The 7,140-nt window shown below is 29.6% G+C and overlaps 1 pseudogene; it reads left to right on the forward strand.

Annotated features, from left to right (window-relative positions):
- LOC143531239 (DNA-directed RNA polymerase subunit beta-like) overlaps positions 1-901 on the forward strand; it is a 7,735-nt pseudogene extending 6,834 nt beyond the window's left edge.
- The last annotated feature ends 6,239 nt before the right edge of the window (positions 902-7,140 follow it).

Consider the following 7,140-nt stretch of genomic DNA (forward strand, 5'->3'; position numbering starts at 1 on the left):
ATCATGGGATCCTTTTCTATCAGATAGGAAGGGCTGTAGCACAAAATGTACTTTTAAGTAATTGCTCCATAGATCCTATATCTATCTATATGAAAAAGAAATCATGTAACGAAGTGGATTCTTATTTGTACAATTGGTACTTCGAACTTGGAACGAGCATGAAGAAATTAACGATACTTCTTTATCTTTTGAGTTGTTCTGCCGGATCGGTCACTCAAGATCTTTGGTCTCTACCCGGACCCGATGAAAAAAATGGGATCACTCCTTATGGACTCGTTGAGAATGATTCTGGTCTAGTTCGTGGCCTATTAGAAGTGGAAGGCGCTCTGGTGGGATCCTCACGGACATGCAGTCAGTTTGATAAGGATCGAATGACATTGCTTCTTCGACCCGAACCAAAGAATCCCTTAGATATGATGCAAAAAGGATCTTGTTCTATCCTTGATCAGAGATTTCTCTATGAAAAAGACGAATCGGAGTTTGAAGAGGGGGAAGGAGAAGGAGCCCTCGACCGGCAACATATAGAGGAGGATTTATTTAATCACATAGTTTGGGCTCCTAGAATATGGCGCCCTTGGGGCTTTCTATTTGATTGTATCGAAAGGCCCAATGAATTGGGATTTCCCTATTGGTCCAGGTCATTTCGGGGCAAGCGTTATGATGAAGAGGATGAGCTTCAAGAGAATGATTCGGAGTTCTTGCAGAATGAGCTTCAAGAGAATGATTCGGAGTTCTTGCAGAGTGGAACCGTGGAGTACCAGACACGAGATAGATCTTCCAAAGAACAAGGCCTTTTTCGAATAAGCCAATTCATTTGGGACCCTGCAGATCCACTCTTTTTCCTATTCAAAGCTCAGCCCTTTGTCTCTGTGTTTTCACATCGAGAATTATTTGCAGATGAAGAGATGTCAAAGGGGCTTCTTACTCCCCAAAAAAATCCTCCTACATCTCTATATAAACGCTGGTTTATCAAGAAGACGCAAGAAAAGCACTTCGAATTGTTGATTAATCGCCAGAGATGGCTTAGAACCAATCGTTCATTATCTAATGGATCTTTCCGTTCTAATACTCTATCCGAGAGTTATCAGTATTTATCAAATCTGTTCCTATCTAACGGAACACTATTGGATCAAATGACAAAGGCATTGTTGAGAAAAAGATGGAATATTCTGAATTAAAATTGATAATATGATGGAAATAAAAAAAACCACATAATTAAAGGTAAATAATAAGTACATAAACAAGTCTTAAATTTACAATTTACAAGGTTGAAAGAAAATGTATATAAACAACATTTGAGGTTTTATTGATAATTCTCTTTATCTTTATCCAATTTTAGCAATTTTAGGCCACTCATGCTTGTTTCTCTTAATGCTGCAATATATTGTAAGGCCTCTAGTCCCTCACACTTTGAATATTTTCTTTTAACTTCCAACATCCTACTCCCTTTTAATATAAAACAAAACTCGGGATGCTAAACATATAGTTGTTCATTGGAAAAAGCTGGAAATCAAAGAAATAAACCAATCTTAAAAAGGGATTATTCTTTGCTCCTGTTATGGTCATTGCTAAGCATAAGATAAACCTGCACCCTTTTAAAATGAAAATTTAGAATACCTCGATTAAGCCTCTGTTTTAAGTCTCCAGGTATAAAGTTCAAAATTGTAATCATTAAAATATTATTAAAAAAAGAATAATATTGACAATAATTATTTTTTATGAGTGATTTCTAAATTTTATCAAATATTTAATATGTTTGGATGATTTAAATGGTACAATTTTATATGTAAAAAAATAAGGTGGGATTAAAAGAATGTAAGTATTTTTTAACGACAAACAAATAGAGAATTGCCTAAGTACTTTGTACAGGATGACCCAAAGACAAAAGACCATTGCCAGCTGGTTCAACCCAGCCGCACGGAAACCTTAAGCGTCTTCAAGTTATCTTCAGTTACGGGGAAAAACCACCCGCCTAACACCCAGAAGCCCTCAGGATCGAACTAGAGATCACAAACATTTCAGTCTTCCTTCATTGAGCCACATATACTCCTCGTAAAGTGTTATTTGTGAGGATTAAACCCGGGTCTCCACTAAGAAACCCAGATTTCCTACCACTACATCACATTGGAAAGGATATGAATCTAAGTTTAATTTTATTTTTTATATACAATAACCGTGCCCAATAATAAATTTTTATATGTATTTATATATTTATAACTATATATATATATATATATATACATACACTAGATTTTATCTCCCGTATTACGGGGGTTGTTTTACATTATTCGTTTTTAATATTTATATATGTATATTTGGATTTTAGTTTTATTTATTGTAAGAAAGTTAAAATTAATATACTTGAGGTTTGATGATAAAATTGTTTTACAAATAAATGATATGTTATAATTCAATTTAAAAGCTATCTGATTTTCGTGATACCCATTACCCGTTTATTTTCTTTATTATAAAATTGTTTCTCAATTATAAAAATATCTTTTTTTAAATAAAATAGGATATTAATTTTTAGTATATCCCTATTTTATAGGATTTTCATATCAAATATTTTATGAGATTAATTTTTAATATAATGATATGTTATAACCCATTTAAGAGCTATCTAGGTTTGGTAAAACCTTTACCAATGAATTCGAATGCGTGAGAAACCTTTATTTACAAATAAAGCAATCTGATGGCTTGAAAGAATGATTGTTTTAAATTTTTCGTTTTTTAATATTTATTTTTTGGATTTTAATTTTCTTTATTGTAAGAAAGTTAATAATATACTTAGGGTTTGATGATAAAAGAGTTTCATAAATAAATGATATGTTATAACCCGTTTAAAAGCTATCTGGATTTGGTGACTCATAACCCTCTTATGTTTTTTACTATAAAATTGTTTATTAATTATAAATAATATCTTTTTCTTTTTAATTGGATATTAAATTTTAGTATATCCCTATTTTATTAGATTATCATATCAAATAATTGATGAGATTAATTTTTAATTTAATGAGATGTTATAACCCGTTTAAGAGCTATCTGGTTTTGATAAGACCTATACTCATAAATTTGGGTTAGATCAATGAGATGCCTCCATTTAAAAATCAAGCAATTTGATGGCTTCCATAAAAAGGGGGAGCGATCACATTACGACATGTAGGATTTTAAGGGTTTCGTTTATATATAATATAGACAGATAAGGTTATTTAAAGGACTAAGTAAATTTTAATTGAATTGACATTTATTAGTTACGTAAAACAAGTTAATCCAATTAGTAAAAAAATATATAAAAAATAGCTTATCCGAATTTCACGTCAAAGTTCAGCTTTTAAAGAAAAATATATTGACGACTGCATCTGCTAACATATTACGTTATTTTATTCAACACGTGTAATAAAAATGTTTTCTAAAGGACAAAAATTTTTTATTGTTAAATATATTATATTACATTTATTTAAGCCATCTTATACATAAGATTTTACATTACGAAAAAGAAAAATGGAAAGTGATTATGTGCAAATGGGGCACGCCAATAATTGTGGGACATGCCAAGGATCCACCCGTCGATGAGGTTGGTGGAATATTGGTGCTATTCTTAAATTTTATTAATCATGTCTAAAGCGTAGTACGTGTTGCCTTTCGAATCGCCTCATGTGGCTAATTATTGCACCATTTTGGAATGGCAAGAGATATACTTTCATGTACATCAATTCTTACATGTCAGGCATATGCATAATTTAACTGATTTTTTGAATTATCGTAAAGTAGTAAAGACGAGATAATTTTTTATTTATAGAATAAAAAAAGTGAAAGTGAACTTTTAAAGTACTAAATCCATAGATCGTTTATATTTAAAAATTAAAGTTACAGTTTTATCTAAATCTTGACTCTCGTCCAACTCTCTTCAAAACTATCATTGTTACTTTTTTAATTATAAAATAGTAAATTCTTCACTTGCATAAATTTTTAGTAAATATATGTTGTATAATACTTGTATAAACATATACTTTTACATAGGATTCAGATCTTCATCTATAAGGGATTATAAAGATTTCATGAGAGAATTTGTGTGAGGTGAAATAGTGAACACAAAAACTACCAATCAAATGATATAAAACGAAAAGCGATATGAAGTAACTGATACTAGGGATGTTCAAAAAAGTCCGAATCCGAAGTATCTGAAATTTTGGATATCTAAATCCCCGATATTCGAAAATTCGGATTCAGATAATAATTGGGATTTTTCAGATATTCGGATTATCCGAAATATTAAAGCTAATGTTTTTAAAATTATATATATACACACACACACTAGGCGGGTGCCCGCGCGATTCAGCAAGAAACACATACCTTGGTAATCATGTAACAAGTTTATGGGTGTTCGTTGTTTGATTTAAAACCGTAAAAACGTTCAAGCTGGTCAATGGCTTGATTTCACGGTTAATTTTTTCCATTAACTTCTAGCCTGTTGTTTTTGGTTTTCGACGAAAACCCGTTACTAATGGTTATGCCCACGGTTTAAGTTTGGCCTTCATACTTTTTGTGAAGCCGTTACAAATTCACACAACATTAATTTGAGTTGATTTTATTACTTTGTTTTTTTAATGTGAGTTGTATGAATGAAGGACTAAATTTATAATTCTAGATTTTATAAACTAAAACATAACATGGGTTATACTTTAATGCATATTTATGTATTTAAATATTTTATTGATTTATAGTTACATATTTGAATTGTACAATAATGCTTTAGTGACTTGTACATTATAAACCGTACCTCATTATAGAATAAATTTTATATGGAAATGTCGACAAAAATAAGTACGATGCATCGGTAAGCTCTGTTTTTTCCTTAAACGTAATATATTTAGAGATATAGAAGAAAAATAAGAAAATATATAAACCTGCCAAATACATGAGTAAAGATGAGGGGTAAAAGTTGTAATAAATTCTTAAATTTACAAAAGGTTAGTGAAGTTTGAAGGCCAATTTTGTAACTATTTTCTAACAAATTGAATTTACATAAAACATATTTTATAGTGGACAACTTTGCCCCTATGCTACATGCTATATAGGGCGTACATAAAGCTTTGAGTATTGTAAATTACTTAAAAACCTAGTGTCTTAATTTGCCCATGAGTCCTACCTTATATATAGTATTGACGGATGGTCGAGCGATGCGGCGAGGAACGAAAATTCTAGTAATCAAGTAAAAATTACGGATGTTTAAGGTTCGTTTGAAACCTTAAAAATGTTTAAACCGATCATCACTTTTGGTCAGCTAGTTTCAGAATGTTCCCATAGCAAACGGTTTGATTTATGCTTTATACTGAAAATTAGCCATATAAAACCGGGTCGGTCGGTAAACTTATTATTGAAGCTCAATGTGTGAAACCAAACCATTAGTAACGATTCAGTTTGAATTTTAAACAATTCAGTTTCGGTTTTCAATGAAAAAATATGAATCGACGGTTTGACTTATTGCTTAACTTAGAAGCTGTTAAAACCGAATTGTGAACACCCATACGTAACATCCTAATTTTAATTGTAATAAACTATAGCAATACCATACCCAAATTAAAAACAATAAAATGCTCTTTTTTATGGTGTAATTTTCTTAAAAGAATATTAAAATATGAAAAAGTTACGGCCGCTGGAAAATCGTTGGTGGGAAGTTGGTTAACAATTAAATTTAAAAGAAATACATTGGTAAATTTGAAGGTCCAAAGTTGTAACTATATCTTAAATTTACAAAAGCTGAGTAAAGTTGAGAGGGTAATGTTGTAACTATTTATAGGCATATTTTTTAATGAACAAGTTTGTCATTATCTTACATGCTATATAGTGCGTGCATTATGCATTATAAGTTGTAAATTACTTAAAAAGAGGTGTCTTAATTTGCCAATGACTTATGTATTATATATAGTATAGACACACACACACACACACACACACACACACACACACACATATACAGGCAATGTATAGAATGAAAACCCATTTGAGTTGAGAAAACCCGTGAAAACCCTATGTAACATCGTTTTTTTTGTTTTTTTTTACATATGCAATATATGTTGTTACATTTAATACAAAATATCAAAACAAAAGTATTTTGTTATTTTTTACTAATTTTTACATATATATTCACAGAGAGAAAAAATTAAATTTACTTTTACATTTTTTATTAACTTTAACTGTAGACCAAAAGATTCAAACTTTAATTAAAAATATATGTTTGAGAATGAGTTTCTAGAGTTTTCTCAACCCAAGTGGGTTTTTATTTTATTCTAACCTTATGGGGTGGGATCAAATTAAAACTCATCTTAAAGAAAAAAACTTAAAAACTATTAAAAAATTATTTTTAATTAAATTTTTTTTTTGTAGTTTTTTTTTCTATTATTCTTAGATGTTGATATTGTTCCAAAAAAAGAAAAAAAAAACCCTCGTCGGTAAGCTCGTCGGTTTATTACATACGTGCAATAGTGTGTATTGTATTGCATAGAATACAACACTATTGCACATATTTGATACACACTATTGTATATATGCATTATAAGATTAATGCGCAAATCCAATATACTTTAGTACGTATGTGTAATACAACACTAATGCACATGTGCACTACACCGACTTTTATTATTATTATTATTATTTGTATTTATTTTGCATATAATACAAAACTACTACACATATATAATACACAAATATTGAATATATGCAATTAAACACTATTGAACATAAAAATACACCGTATTACACATGTGTAATACAATAATATCGCACATTAATACGTATGTGCATGATAATGTATTTTTTATTTTTTTTATTTTTTTTAGGTGAAGAAGAGTAACAAAATATAAGAGGAATGGAAGAAACAAAAATTTTAAAATATTTTTTTAATTAAAAATAATTTTTTATGATTTTTTTAGTTTTCTCTCTAAAGATAAGTTTTCTTTTGATCATCTCCCTTTATATATATATATATATATATATATGTATATATGTATGTATGAGAAAGTAAAAAGCTGAAAACTTAGTTGAGTTAGAGAAAACCATAAAAACTTCATATATGTCTTTTTGATTTTTGTTCTTTTATAATTGGAAGGGCTTTAGGTAATTTCAATTAGCCATTGTCAT

This window comes from Bidens hawaiensis, unplaced genomic scaffold (assembly GCF_021521415.1).
Source record: "Bidens hawaiensis isolate Kalapana, Puna unplaced genomic scaffold, B.hawaiensis_p1.1 tig00009111_1, whole genome shotgun sequence".
Classification (NCBI taxonomy): domain Eukaryota; kingdom Viridiplantae; phylum Streptophyta; class Magnoliopsida; order Asterales; family Asteraceae; genus Bidens; species Bidens hawaiensis.